At 34.8% G+C, this 16722-nt stretch overlaps 1 protein-coding gene and 1 pseudogene across 3 annotated transcripts in view; both read left to right on the forward strand.

The window, feature by feature from the left end:
• FSTL5 (follistatin like 5) overlaps positions 1-16722 on the forward strand; it is a 766041-nt gene that overhangs the window by 718148 nt on the left and 31171 nt on the right. The window lies entirely within an intron of this gene.
• Positions 11914-12042, forward strand: LOC123596645 (annotated as a pseudogene).

Consider the following 16722-nt stretch of genomic DNA (forward strand, 5'->3'; position numbering starts at 1 on the left):
ATTACAGCAAGGAAATGATTAAGAAGGGATTGGAGTTGATTTATGTTTCCTTGAAGCTTCTCCAAGGGAAAAATAAACATTCTGTGAAAGTGAAAGTTAAAGTAAAGTATATCATTCTTCTTCATATTTTATCAAATCTGTTAAAGCAAAATTATATATACGGTTAGCCATTTATCAAGACAACTCTACACTTGTGACTTGATTCATGGATAGGCCAGGTGTAAGGAGATACAATTTTAGCAGTAAAATTGTCTGGTTACACTGAAATCCTAGCACATTAGAAATTGAAAATATCAGTTGGGCAATTCATTTTTAGGAAAAATATAATCTCAGGATGAGAAGCAACAATTAAAATTGTTTTGCAAAATGATTCTTAAAGAGCTCACAAAATCACAGTTTAATGAAGTTCTTTTTTTTTTACTCCATTCATCCTTATATGCTAATTCCTCCCACAAAGAAATAAAATAACAAACTAGAAGGATTCTAAATATCCTAGGAGTGGGAGCTCTTTCTATCTATATTCTCTTACGTAGTAAATATCTGAAACATTCATAAATTCTGAAACCATGGCCTTCTCTTTTCCCAGTGTCTCTGAAATTCTTCATTGCCCTCTCTACTCGACACAAACACACACTCTAGATTGTTAGGACCTTCTGTATCTTGGGATCCTTACATATACACAGCCTAGTGCACTATCTGAAAAACATAAGACATTCATAAGTTGCTTATTAAACAAAGTACGTGTATGTAGATTTATAAGTGTGTCTGAATATACATATACAAATCATTGCTGGAAAACCTTCCAGCATTATTACATGGGTGCAAAGCTTCTTCTGCATAAACACTTGACAGCTTTCTTCATCTTATTTTTAAAGAAGTCTAAACACACTATACCCTTCAACTTGGATCTGTAATGCTATTTTTATTTTTCATTAAGGTTACTGGATTACCTTTTTACTTTCAACCTTCTTTACCATACTAGTGTGATACACACATGGAGTGTAAAATGCTTAGACAGAAAACCAAGTGGTGTGCTTGCAGCCAAGTGGGATGTGTGTGTGTGTGTGTATGTGTGTGCACGTATGTGTGTGTATTCAGTGTGTTATCATCATTATTTCTCGAGTTAGAGAACACGGTCTGCTTCCCTGCTTGGTCTCTGTCCTATATTAACAGGTCTTTGCACTATCTGAACCCTGTGTAAAAATAAATAAGTAAATAAATAAATAAATAAATAAGCAGGTCCTAGTGTCCAAAGTGGATGAACCAAGTAGACCAGCATCTCTTTTGGATACACATACACTTAGCTTAGTAGCTCATAATAGCTGTAATTTTTTTTTTAATTGTATAGGGAAACAATATTTGACTTAAAGGGCAAACTGTATTTAAAACATGGGAATCTCATTATTTTAAAAAAGGAAAAGTTTTGTACAGATGTTATTAGTAGACTCCAACTTCTAGGATTTAATAAAGCCCCTAAATAGACTCATTCTATAGAATTTTTAAAGGAAGGAATCAATGGAGCAAGAATAACATGTTATTTAGAAACACTCTACATTGCAGATCTGCCTCTTGAGTTTTATTATGCAAAGAAACATAGCTCTTGCTACTCTCAGAGATCCTTATGCTAACTCATCAAAGTGTTCAGTAAAACATAGGTCTGTCCATTTGATAGGACCCAGTATTCTTGTTAGGTGACAGCTGTGGGATATATGCAGCATACTTGTACTTGTTTTTCTTTGTCACATATGATTTTGAGTTTTGCTGGAAATGGTAAATCTAACTTATTTTACCTTAAATGAGTCAATGATAAAGTTACATGGATTGCTCTCTTTGCTTGGTAGTAAAAACAGACTCAGGTAACAATTAACATTAGTAAATAAACAGGGGCACTTGGGTGGCCCAGTCAGTTAAGCAACCAACTTGGACTCAGGTCCTGATCTTGTGACTTTTGAGTTTGAACCCTGTGTCAAGCTCTGTGCTGACTGCTCAGAGCCTAGAGCCGGTTTTGGATTCTGTGTTTCCTTCTCTTTCTGTTCCAACTGCGCTCACACTCTGCCTCTCTCTCTCTCTCTCTCTCTCTCTCATCCTGAGATGAGAGAGAGCTCATCCTGAGAATTTAAGTAATTTCTTATGTGAATTTAGTATATGCACTCCATGACTTATTTCATGCATATATTTAATAGATTGTAGTATTTTGAATCAAGCTTATAAAGCATTAACTAGATCTCATAAAATGTGTATACAAAAGAATAATGTATATTGGAGTTTCTAATTCCTTCTATCTGAAGTGACTATATTATTATTCTATTGAAGGAAGATGATATCTTTTACCAGAATATCTTATGAATTCATTAATTTTTATTGCTGAAACATTTGATAAAAGTACTAAAACTTTAAATACAAGTATCATAGCATAACAAAAACTCCCTTTTGAATGAAAGACTTACTGTGGCTCAACAAAGCAATACTGTTAAATAAATAATTTTATCTTTGATAATCATGCATAAATTAATGATTACTGTCATAAAATATTTTGGAAATTTTCTCTGAATGTGGCTAAATACTTTTTTATGTATACATCACTTTTCAATTTTGGTTAATTATAAAAACAAAGTTAATTTAACTGTATAATTAGTGGTGGTAGTGGGGGGCTGTCTTTAGATGGACAACATTGGTGGCACTGATATTCTCTGTCTACAATGATTTAAGACTGTCAAAACTATTCACTGTGAATCTACCCAAGTTGATATTTTGTGCTGTTTTAATCTAGCTGTATATTTACAGTGAGATAGTGAGATGTTGTCGTACTATGGCTATCCATGTAGGAAAAAGGAACTGGTTGTTGTAAGCCAATCGAATAATTTTAACACAAATGCATTCCTTTTTTTTTTTTTCCATTAAATTATCATTCACTTGTTATGTAGCAGTGTTCTAGCTTTTGCTTCTCTTTTTTGAAAAAGTAACCATGCCGCAAAATTTCAGGTTTTAGAGTTCTTTAAGATTTGGTTCAAGCAAAAGTAAGGTACTTAAGGATATCAGAAGCCTTTAAAATGTACTTTTACAGAAAAACCAACCAAATTAGTAGATGTATAGAGAAACTGCTTATTAGGTCTCATCTGTCAACAGTCATAAATGGAAATACTCAACATGACCTCATGAGTAGATTAAGAACACTAGGCAACAAATATCAAACTTCCAGGGTTATATCCTTTGGTATATGCACTAGTGTTGTGTAGGTATATAAATCTCACAAAATGTATTGAAATAGCTAACTTCAGAGGAGATAAAAATGATACTTGTCTTAAATGACTTATAAAACTGCTAGCTGGGTTAGTTATGGTTAAAATGTCTGTATTTGTTTAGACTGGGGTTAGCTGAATTTTTCTATACTAAGGAAACTTTTCTTATCTTCCATTTTTTTATTTTATTTGGGGGAGATAATGAATACTTATTGATTTTTTTCTATATTGACAACTGATTTTCAAGAAAAACTGTATGAAATTACGGTAATTCATTTTTTGTCATAATGTAGAGGCTTACTTTTATGCTTATGTAATTTGCACCCATAAATACAATTTTTAGTTCTTTGAAACGAAAGGGAATCAGAGTTTGCATGTGCTATGAAAGTAGTGGCTGATTTATGTAACTAAGCCAAGAAAATCCTAAAATAACCTAGATGTTTCCCCTGTAATGTAAATCAAGATTATTCATCAACTTTGACTAATAGAAAATATTTTAATGTTTTTAATTAAAGTAAATATTATTTAAATTCTGTTCAAAGATTGGTTGCACAAATATGAAATAATAGAATATTTGGAACATCTGAAGAATTTTTATTAAAAAACTGGACAATGTTTATTTAATTAATACATGAAAATAATTTGAAAATAGATTATTAGTTTACAGAGGAAGATGATGTTAAGAAATATTTTTAGTAGATCATAGGTACACATATCTTTATGTGGGCTAGACATGTCTTCTAAGATTCCTTGTATATAGCCTTAATTTGTTTGGTAACTTTTGACATCAAACCTTACTTCTGTCCAAATTACTATTCACATTGGAACATAATGGAATATAATTTAGAGAGGTTTTTTCGGACACAAATTATTTTTTTAAGAAATAGAATCAGAGGGGTGCCAGTGGCTCAGTTGGTGAAACGTTTGACTCGATTTCAGATCAGATCATGATCTCACGGAATCAAGCCCATGTCAAAGCAAGGAGCCTGCTTGGGATTCTCTCTCTCCCTCTCTCCCTGCCCCTCCCACTGCTTGCACTCTCTCTCTCTCTCTAAAAATAAATAAACACTACAAAAATAGAATAGAATAGAAATTATTTAGCAACAGTCGTTTTGAGATATACATTATATTGATAACTTAATAATGAATGCTTTATGAATAAAGAGATATATCATAGGTATCATCATTATCAGAGACCTTATAAAAAGAGAGGTCACATTAACCTTTTTTTACATTTTTCATTTCCTGACTCAAGTCTGTGCCTTGACAACATCGTATAAAGATGTATTGATCATCTTTTTGATACTTTTACCACTTATCTGAATTCAAGTTGATCCATTTACCATCTTTTAAAACTTTTAAATACTTGAAAACACTTTTAGATAACCTAATATGTGGCTTTACAGAAGGCAGATACGTTATATTTCATCTTCCTATTATGAAGTCATTATTAAAATTTCAAATTCACCAGGGAAATATTTTTCTTTATTGTATTTATACTAGTTAAATATAAGCAATATCATTAAATTAAAATGTAAGTCATTCAGGTAAATAATTTAAAGAGATACACTTTTTTTATTATGATAAACTCATAATGATTTCCTAAAAGTTATGCGAATAAATAAATCAAGAATTTGAATTTTATCAGGAAATAAAGGAATGAAAATATTAAGAAAAAGAAGCCCAGGTACATGGGAAATTTATTAGAAATACAGGAAATACATGACTACCACTTATTCATATTGCCTAGCAGCTTCATGATTAATGTCCAACTTTCCTCTGGTCCTATGTATAATAATCATTTAAAGTGGTTTTCTACAATTTTATTTTAATATAGTAGCAAAGCCTGATTTTCTGAAGTCAAGTGTGAGTTTACTTTATCATTTATATACCCTCAGGTTGTATTGCTTGGTTATAGTTTTGTTCTTATTACTATGGTTATTATATAATGTGTTAAGAGTAATGAGGAAACATTGAGCACTTATTCTATGCCAGACAATGAGCTCAGAATTTTTATGCACTGCCTCATTTAAAACTAGTAGCTACATAAATTTTTATCCCTATTCTACATATGGTGAATCACTTAACTAATAAGTGTTGGAACCAGCTATAAACTTAGTTGTGTCTAAATTTAGTTTCTTAACACTTAATACATGTTAGTGTTCAAGTCCTTTTTTCACTTTTCAGGTAAACCTTAATGACTGATGTCCTCTACAAATTATCTTAAACTTACCTTTAAAATATTCCCTCTCTCTCTTGTATGCACCTGTGCTACAACTAAACTCTCCTCTTCACAGCAAACCTACACCGTATTTTCTCACCTATCTGCGTTTATTTGCAGAATGCCTTGTTTCTTCATCTGCCCAATAAACCCTTCAGAGCTCATCACAAAGCCACCTTTGATAAAATTTTTTATAATTTCCCTAATTGGAGTCCCTTTGGCATTCTGAATTTTCGTTCTCTCTCATTTGTGTTGAGACTCGCACAAGACCTAGGTTGGAAAGTAGCTCTTCAGATCCTTTGGGGCCTTTAACACAGTATTTAATTTTGCTTAGATAAGTTTGATTTTCCTCTTCCAAAGGTAAATGATTTCAGAAGGGATAGAGGAAAAAAAATATGATGTGGTGTCTACAGTCCCTACAGACCCCACAGTAATTTTTTGCTGTCTGCTCATGTCTAACTTCATAATGTCTATTTATTAATCTGCTCCTCTCCACTGTCGTGACACAGCCCTAAGCTGAGCTTCCTTATCTCGCACCTTGCTAACACAATGAGGTCTTCACTGTTTCTCTTTACTTCTTTTTCTCCCTACTTCAGTTCACTGAACAGAGAACCACTACATCCCTCTTCCTGAATTCCTAGCTGTGATGATATAGTTCTGCACTGGGGAGAAAAAAAAATGTTAAAATATTTCCTTTTGCATATAGGTTAAGTCCAAACTAAGTTGAACCCACTTCCTTACTGATCTGAACTCCTAGGACTGATCTGCACATACTTTATGGTCCAGTGAATGGACCATACTTTCCTGTTCCCACTTAACCATTCATTTTATCTAAGGGGCTCTCTCTGATTCTGATATAGACCCTCCTAATATATGTCCATCTTCTGGCCAAACTCAAAAACACTCCAATTCATGCAACATTTTCTATTCCTCTGTCATTTATGCTAGCACTCTCCTCAGAACTTACTTCTTGTTGAGTGCACCAACCTCACCTCAATTGTTAGTTTATTTCATTTATTCTTTCAATACAGCTGAACTGTTCACATGCCAGACATTATTCTAGATTCCAATAGGAAAGTGAATACAAACTTTATCTTATTTTCCTATAGTACAATGTGAATATCACAACAGTGAATAAAAATTAAAAGATATTTTTTAAAAAGAACTCACACTTTGGGATGATAATAATATAGATTCAAATTCAGATGCTACCACTCACTACAGTGCAATTTTAAGTAAATTAAACTTTGTAAAGGACATTTAAAAAATTTGTCTGCTAGGGATATGTGTCTCATCCAGAAATGTTGCTTGTTTCAAATATTAGTTTATCTTTAATTCGCTGGAATGATTTTCTTCGCTTACTCCTCCCCCTTCCTCACCTACAACTACACATAATTTATGTCCATATTCAGGTCAACTGACACCTAGTTTTAAAATATTAGTGTTCTTTCTTTTTCTCTTACCAAAGCAATGGAACCCTATGTCGAAGTTGAAGTCTTTATGTAAAAGAAATAAATGTCAACCCAGGTTAATTTAACAGAGATAGGTGGGGGTGGCAGGAGGGGAAAGCCCTACCCACTCACCTTCACTTTCATTTCTCCCCTGCTTTTCTCTGCAGACTCCAATGGGGTGTGATTCTTCAAAATCTTTTAAATAAACTTTCTCAAGGTAAATTTTTTAAAAAGAAAACTGTCTGCTACAGATTAGCCCTCCCTCTTCTTAGGTCCATGTCTTTTGCATGTCTTTGCATATGCAAAACTGAAGAGGAAGAGCACCTGTACAGAGAGAGAGAGACAAATACGTCCCCAAATTCTCTCTGACTAAAATAATTAGTTCAGACATAGGCGTGTAACCCACTCAGAACCCATATGTTACAATGAAATTTTTTTCTGGGACTTTCTAGAAAGCAGCTTCTGTTTTTCTGTGTAGGCTGGTCTGGGAGATCTAAAGCATCAGCGGTTCTTTTCATACCATGTGAAGCCCAGACCTGAAATCAAGATAGAAGATGGCAGAGCCAATATACAAAGAAAAAATATGGTCTATATTAATATGACTCTAGACCAAATTTCAGCTATGCTTGATCTGGTTCTAGAATTTCTATCTGTATGAATCCCCATATTATTTTCCTTTTAAAAGGTCTGGAGTGCATATCCTATTACTCACAAAAGAAAGAGTCTAAGAGGAGGCTTCCTCATGTCTAAAATACACCTATTGTAAAGGACATTCACTTCACAGTTATTTTGAGTTGGTTGCAAGATCTTGTGCAGTTCTGGGCACACTATAGGTGATTAACAAATGCTATTTTCCTACTGCTTTGGGTTGACAAATTTCTTGTCATGGTATAGTTACTATAACTATAGCAGTTTTACAAATTAGCACTCAGTAAATATTTGTTAAAAAGTCGTGTACTGGGCGCCTGGGTGGCGCAGTCGGTTAAGCGTCCGACTTCAGCCAGGTCACGATCTCGCGGTCCGTGAGTTCGAGCCCCGTGTCGGGCTCTGGGCTGATGGCTCAGAGCCTGGAGCCTGTTTCCGATTCTGTGTCTCCCTCTCTCTCTGCCCCTCCCCCGTTCATGCTCTGTCTCTCTCTGTCCCAAAAATAAATAAACGTTGAAAAAAAAATTTAAAAAAAAAAAAAAGTCGTGTACTTAGTAATGTTTCTCTGAATGCCTGTCTGGCATGGTGATTCTGCATAAAAGAGCAAAGGGCAATGAGTCAAGTCTCAGTTTGTAGCTTACTGAAAACTTCTCCATGGCTTTAGTCCTATGGAGATAAGGAGCTGCTATTTATCAACCACTTGTGTAACATCCTAAGAAGATGACTCAGTTTGAAGATATTTGGATCACTTGAGGCAGCTCAAGAGTAACACTGAGACTATAAGGCTTCATTTGTCGAGGTTTTCTCAGCGTCCTTTAAAATTACAATGGCTACAGACGAGGCCATTGGTTTATTCAATCTGGGCATCTATCTCTATGGTTTGCACGAATCCACATTTCCTCTAAGTGCTAAGACAAGAAAATTCACTAGGACTTTCTTCAGAGAGAAAGTTGTTATTTCATTTAAGATTAGACTGAAACTTGTGACTGAACAAAACCTTGAACCCTGGGAATATTATAATTCTTCTAAGATTTAGGGAATCTAGTTTGTTTTTTTTTTTTTTTTTCCTTTCTCAGCTGGATTTCTTTATAAATCTCCTAGAATGTTTGTTTGAAATTTATATCTTTCATGAAATTCTGAAAATGTTCTAGAGACATTTACTCAGTGATTTTTTTTCTGGTTCAAAGCAATGTGTATTGGAGTGGACATTTCATTAAATGTCTCAGGGTGTTTTTTTTTTAGTGTTTTATTCATTTTTTGAGAGAGAGAGAGACAGAGACAGAGTATGAGAGGAGGAGGGGCAGAGAGAGAGGGAGACACAAAATCTGAAGCAGACTCTAGCTTCTGAGCTTTCAACACAGAGCCCACGTGGGGCTCGAACTCACAAACCAGAAGATCATAACCTGAGCAGATTGGGATGCTTAACTGACTGAGACACCCAGGAGCCCCTAGGTGTCTCAGTTTCAATTTACTACTAACCTAGTTTATAACACTATTGACTAATTAGTAAGGTTTATAAGTAAGTTAGAACCCTACCCACCCCATGGCTAATATTTCTCCAAAGAGTGTAATTTTTTAATTGAATTTATCAAATTATAACACAGCAAAGAAGAGCTTCATCTGTAGTTGATATTCAGTATATTTATTAAATAACTTATAAAGCTCAGGAAGCTTTGGTTTTTTGTTCATTTTAATTTTGAGGTTTATTTTAAAATTTTTAAGGTTTATTTAGTTTTTTTTTTTTTTTTTTTGGGGGGGGGGCAGAGAGAGAGGGAGACACAGAATGCAAAGCAGGCTCCAGGCTCTGAGCTGTCATCACAGAGCCCAGTGCAGGGCTCGAACCCACGAACTGTGAGATCATGACCTGAGCTGGAGTAGGACACTTAACCGACTGAGTCACCCAGGCACCCCTTAATTTTAAGTTTTAATATTGGTGCTATAGAGAAAGCAAATCATAGTCTTCTGCAAACAAGATATAGGAAAAAGTTCAAAACCAAGGATAATGTGGTTTTGTCTTGATTTGTTTTGTTGTCAATCATGAGGACTGATGATTCACAAAACTGTGGGTAGCTGTATTGAGTGCCTTATCTCTCTCTGGTGAGAAATAGTTTGAGTAAAAACATCCTGTAACAAAGATGGCATAGAAGAAATCTAAATAAATATCTATCAAATGGAATACTGGAGAATTTTTTAGTGTCACTATCAGAGTAATCAAATCATAAATCTATAAGCTTATTACCTGACGAGCATTATATAGGTAAATGTTTGAACATTCTCAAAATTTATTACTCAGTTTACTAGGAATATCAGTACATACTCAAAATGAATTAATAAAGAATTGTTCACAGTTATTTCTATTATGTTCAATATGTGCCACTGTAAACATTAATCCTATAGTGTAATTTTTGAAGCAAAACACCATTAGTTGTTGAAATCACAGCCATGATAGAGACCTTCACACAAGAGTGAGATGAAAACGTGGCAAAAACAAGGATCTCCAAAATAAAATCCAGATATGTTATCTGGCCAGTCCAGAGGCACATCAGTATTTTGAACAGAATCAACAACCACCAGTATAGATGTTCATTAGGAAACTCGGAATAGCATGAAAAGAACAAGACAAATCCCCATTCTTTTGGAGACTGAGACTGCCAGAGACTTTCTGTAGGGGTAGGAGGAGAGCAAATAAAATATTTCATCAACAAGTCCAGATACGTGATTACACTCATTGTGTTAGCTGCTATAGATAGATAGATAGATGATAGATAGATAGATAGATAGATAGATAGATGATAGATAGGTGATAGATAGATAGATAGATAGATAGATGATAGATAGATGTTAGATAGATGATATATAGATAAAAACGGAACAAAAATCTGTATGTTGATACATCCCTTACATGTTCAATGATGAAATGTTTGTTTTAGGTACCCCCTAGGAACATTACGGTTACTCTTTTTTTTTTATTATGGTTTAAAAAAAAAAAGGAAAATCAAACATAGCCTTGTCATTGTGAGATGAACTGCAAAGTCATCTTATTTTCTCCATGACTCTAATATCAGCATATATTGTATTGTTAGGCATTATCTATTTCTGACAGGACCTGAAGCTTCTGAAAATGGCACTAATCCATTTTCAATCATTTATAGAAAATATGCTAGACCATGGCATCAATAAATGCCTCTCAAAGAGCCAACTCATTTTGGCCACTACCTGGAGAACTTTCCTGACATAATCTTTAGATACACTAAAGGATATCTCTATAACTTGTTATGTGAATAACTTAACTTTGTGGTAATAACAACTAAAAAGTGTCAGTTGGTTACAAATCACTCTTTATGCACATATATTTTACACATGCACATATAAGTGTGCATTAAATAATCAGGGTTTGTATTGAAGAGGTGTATACCAGGTTGCCATGCATTCTAATTGGTTGGTGCCTATGACCTATAAGTTGTCAGATATTTTTAATATCACTTCAAAAATAACTGGTGTTTATTAACTACTTAATCTGTGCAACGGAATGTATCTTGGGCATGTTTAGCTTATTAATCATAACAACCATACCAATTCCATCTCATGCATTAAGAAACAGATTCACAGGGTTCCATATGTGTTCACTCTTATGTGGATCCTGAGAAACTTAAGGAACCCATGGGGGAGGGAAGGAAAAAATAAAGAGGTTAGAGTGGGAGAGAGCCAAAGCATAAGAGACTCTTAAAAACTAAGAACAAACTGAGGGCTGATGGGGGGCGGGAGGGATGGGAGGGTGGGTGATGGGCACTTAGGAGGGCACCTGTTGGGATGAACACTGGGTGTTGTATGGAAACCAATTTGACAATAAATTTCATATATTAAAAAAAAAAAAAAGAAACAGATTCACAGAAAAATCCAATGGCTTGCTCAACATTACACAAATTATCACATCATGGAGCTGGACACAAACCTGCATAGTCTGGTTGGAGTGCTGCGTGTGAATGCTCTTAAAAACTTTGCTCTGTTGAAGACACCCATCTGACCCAATTCCTCAGCACAAGTACATACACACTTACTTCCATTTAACATTTCCCATTGTGTGTGTTTGTTTTGTGGAGAGATTTTGCACAATCTATTGTTTGGTCAGACATATTTCTGAAATTTGTTTTATGGGATGTTTTTTGAGAGATGTTCATTGCTAACGTATAAACAATGGCTTATTGTGTTATAAGACATCAAATCAATTAAATTATATTGATTATAATGTATGTTTTATAATAATTGGGTGGTGCTATGTTCTGGTGCTTTCAATGCTTAAAAATTTCTTCTGGTGGAAAACAAGCAAGCTCATTCCTCATTTTTATCATCATCTATGATCGCTTCTAGGCCTTTTGGCTAAGATCAAGTGTAGTATCTGTTCTTATCAGGTTAATACCATCATCTATGAGCTTCCTTCTTGGCTGACAGTGTGTTATATACTCTAAAAACATTATTTACACTCACTATAAAATATTACAGGCACAGGCTTTAGAAAGGATACAATATATATTTCAATTTCAAGTATGAGACAGGAACTACTATAATATGGATTTTCATTTCTAATCTATTATATCAGAGTTGATTGCTTGTCTTTTCCAAAATGTTACTTCGTATGTGATAATTAAGTACTCTGTAAAAACATTTAAGTATCTTTCAGATAGTGATTCATTATATTGGATTCCTCAATTTAATTTTACTTTTGAACCCTTGTCCAGTAGTGATATACTTTAATTCAATTCAGTTATCTTTTGTTCATTTAGTTCATGAATTGTAGAATTGAAATATAATTCTGGGTGTTCTTTAGACTTTTAGAATCTTTTTTTTCCATGACATATTGGAAAAATACGATTCTGTAGCCATATAAGATGGTAACTGGGCAACCTATTTTTTTAATCATCAGCAAGAGATAAAGGATAATTAAAAGGCAACATATGAGTGATTTTAGATGAAATGCTTTTGTTGAATGGTATATTCATTTTCACCATGAACACATCCAGTACAATAAGCTGCTCATTTATTTGTATGTAACAGTTGTTATTTTCTTGCTGGTACATTGTAAACATAAAAGAAAAAAAAATAAGTGTAGACTTTGGCCCACTTAGAGATAAATGTAAAAAACTTCAAACGGACAGATGGAGCTCATAGGCAGAAAATCACTTCAGATGCCTCAACGTTATCTTATTTTTATAGACAGCTATTTGAGTTAAATTTCCCTACACCCACAGACTTTTAAAAGCATTTTTCTTCACCCTCCTTGATTTTAATGAAACTCCATTCCTCCTATTGTAGGCTATTTTTGCACACATGCCTTATTCTAAACAGCCTTGATGTGCGTGGGGCTGAGGGAGCGAGTTGTTTGCCTTTGCCATTTTTGCCCACACAGTCATTTATAGACAATTGGTCCTCCATCACCAAGACAAAAAGGCAAGTGCTCCCCTTCAGAAATGTATAATCCCCTTAGGGTGCCTCGGTGGCTCAGCTGATTAAGCGTCCAACTTTTGATTTCATTTCAGCTCAGGTCATGATCTCACGGTTTGTGGGATTGAGCTCCATATTGGGCTCCATGCTGGCAGTGTGGAGCCTGCCTGGGATTCTCTCTCCCTCTCTCTCTGTCCCTCCACCACTCACACTTGCTGTCTCTATCTCGAAATAAATAAACATTAAAAAAAAAAGAAACTTGAATATAGATTTAAAAACAAAACAAAACAAAACAAAACAAAACAAACAAAACGTCAGTTGGTACTTTTCACCCCATCCCATGTCTTGCCATGTAACTTCTGCTTATATGTGGACTACTCATCCACCATCTCACTTCACGCTTTCACAAGATCAACCAGTGCTATTGATTCTACTCAAAAATATATCCTAATTTGTCTAATTGACCCTATTACTCATATTGCATTTAGAATCAAATCAATGCTTCAAATAACAGTAACATATGTTATCTTTAAAAGAAATACCAAAATGTTTTTCATGGCATTAAAGACATTTGTGACCTAGGTTTTTCATTTTTTTTTCATCCTCACCATCTGCTACTTCCTAATATTTATCTTGTGTTTCACACAGACTGTTCACAGTGCCTCTACTATTCCAGGCTCTCTTATGCTGCAAGGTCTCCGTGCCTAATCTCATCTGTTGAAGCATTTCAGCCCTTGATAATTGTATTTTCATAGAATTCTATGCAAGTGTATATGACAGTAGAACTCAGATTTCAAAAATTATTTGTTCACATATTTATCTTCCCTATGAGAATAAGGTTCCTAGTAACAAACAGAATCATAATCATTGTACTGTTATCCCTAGCCCACAGCTCCTTGTCTGGCACAGGAATGCTCAGTAAGGGAATGATTGTAATTGGTGGAAGCCACTTGCACATATTTCAGAAAGTTTCTTCTGCAATCTTGAAACCAGTTAGGGGAAGGTTTTACTTTCCTCTATCTCTGTAAGAGCCGGTAATTCTTATTATTCTTAGTAAATGAAATGTCCCAATTTTTTGATGGACGTAATCTGACCCTTGAAGATAAACATAGGCATAGGTGGAAGATTCTGATACAGAAATCATTAACTCACGTGTTTCAACCAAGTTCTTCATAACTGAGTGAAATAGCTTAGTATATAAACATTGTTTAATTCATTATGGTAAGTGCTATCACAGAGGTAATGCCAACACGTTTCTATTAGAAGTGAAGGACACAACCATTTTGGTCCAGTCAGACAAGTGGCAGTAGCAGTGATGTGTACAGTCAGTTTTAAAGAAATAAAGAAGGCAAAGCTTGTAACGTGAAAACGCTAGCAGAGTTTGCACAGAAATTTGAACATCAGCTCACCCCTTTGGTAAACACTGAGGAATACTTAGTTTCTTACATCAGGCAAGTGGGCCGTCAATAGCCAAAATCCCCCAAAGAGTTGGAAGAATCTAGGAGGGTATATAAATCCCTTGAGAGCTGATGGAAGAAACAAAAGAAGGGACTTTTCTAGATCTTCATTCTCTCTTCAGGGTTATCATCAGCAGTTCTCTTATGGGGACTAGTGGGCTGATAAAATTGTTTCTCCAACTGAGAGCCGTCTGTTGTATCTTCTGCATGAAGTGCTGACCAATACAGACATATTCTTAAATCTTTGACTTCATTAAAAAATAAGTGGCTTTTTGATTATGTCTGTTGGAGAATTTCTATTAATCAATCTAAGACAACTACAACAAGTTCCATGGCTAGCCATACTAAACAAGGGGAGAAACATGAGGACTTATTACAGATAGAGGAAAATCATGTAAATTAAAAAAATTAAAAATGGCATGCTAACTTTTATAATCAGAAAATAAAGTGCACTTAAAAAAACTATTTTGATTCCTTTGGGGAAGTCCAATTGTTTCTGAATCATAGAAGCATAAAGTGTTGCATTCATTGACCAACATGAGTAGGTTTTTTGAGAGTTGCCAAGGAACAGTCTAGTTTTGACAGTTTACTATGAGGGCTGACCTCCTGGTTTAATAAAAATTTATTGCTTCTATTGAAGTTTTGTCACCTTCACAATATGGCTTATTATAACTGGGTGTTATTTTTACATATCATTTATATGCACGTGTCTTATTCTGGGTCTTTTGTAAGGCAGACACTAAGCAGAAATTTATTAGGAGGAACACCTGTGAAAACAAATGGGGAGGGAGACAGGCAAGGCTGGGGGTGTTACCTAACCCTGTGCATGTCGGACCCTAAGTGAAGAACAATGAAAAGAAAAGGAAGTCAGTTTGGATGAAACATCCTAGACTGCCAGAGATCTGGAAGATTTAATAGTGCTCTTGGAAGTCCTAGAGCCAAAATCCTCATTCAGAGAAGCCTCACCTCTAGAAGGAATGGGTCTGCTTTACTATCAGTACTGGACTGGAGCACTGGCTCAGAGCAGCCTGTTGAAAACATGGTCAGGTCACAAATGCGTCTATAGATTTCAAAGCACAGCAGCCAAGACCCTCAGTCAATTAGGGTCCCCACAGGAGAAGAACAGATGATCTTATTTTCATGGCTGACACAGCATGTAACATGGATCCTACAGAAATCAATAGTCAGCAAGAGTTTAGTAAAATTAATTGAATTAAGTTAAATTACAAGTAACAATAAAAATGAGGGCGATATTTTCCTAAGGAAGCATATTGAGATCTAGGCAAAAATTAAAATTAACTTCTACTCTAGAGTATTTAGTTTCCAAGTTGGGAGTTTTGTAATTTTTAGCCAATCTTTATTTTATATGTTTACAATGCCTGCATATTAGTGATGTTTGGTTTTCTACAGTAGATAATGCATTGTTCATATTTTAATCTGAACAATAGATTTAGATCTTTAAATCTATTGTCTGAATCTTTGACATAATTTATACTTAACATGATATTTGGTAGAGAATACAAGTCCTTTCAAAAACCACCTTTGGAAGGGACACCTGGGTAGCTCAGTTAAACTTCTGACTTCAGTTTAGGTCAGGAACTCACAGTTCATGGGTTCGAGCCCTGTGTCAGGCTCTGTGCCAATAGTTCAGAGCCTGGAGCCTGCTTCAGGTTCTGGCTCCGTCTCTCTGCCTTTACCCTGCTCACATTGTGTGTGTGTGTGTGTGTGTGTGTGTGTGTGTGTGTCTCTCTCAAAAATAAATAAACATATAAAAAAAATCTTTTGTTGAATTCTCTGAGACATTTGGCAATCATTTTAAGTGTGGCTAGAGACCATTAGGTAACTAAGTAAATTTTATGTGAAATTATTTTCAAGGTCCTCATAGCTATAGATCAGAGAAAATATGGTTGTTTTAGTCCTCTCAATAAGTAGAATAAAAATTTACCTTCTTCTATTGAAAGATTTGTGCCCTCAAGCTTGGAAAAGGAAAGTGGAATGTGGTAGAAGTGAACTTGGAATAATTCCTGTACTAAAAACACCCACCTTCATACACATGCCTACAAGGACTGTCTCTCATTTAAAACTCACATCAAATTGTGTCTGTTATTTTTAAGGATTTTTTTCCATATTTTTTTCAGTATCATTCTGTAGCTGCATCTATATTACTCTGTCCATTTCCTGTGTTCTTCAAACTGATTATGATTATAGCTACTGTAGCATTTATCATATTGTACTTTATATCAGAGAGGTTTTTTTTTATCTTTGCATTC

Source organism: Leopardus geoffroyi, chromosome B1, assembly GCF_018350155.1.
Source record: "Leopardus geoffroyi isolate Oge1 chromosome B1, O.geoffroyi_Oge1_pat1.0, whole genome shotgun sequence".
NCBI lineage: Eukaryota > Metazoa > Chordata > Mammalia > Carnivora > Felidae > Leopardus > Leopardus geoffroyi.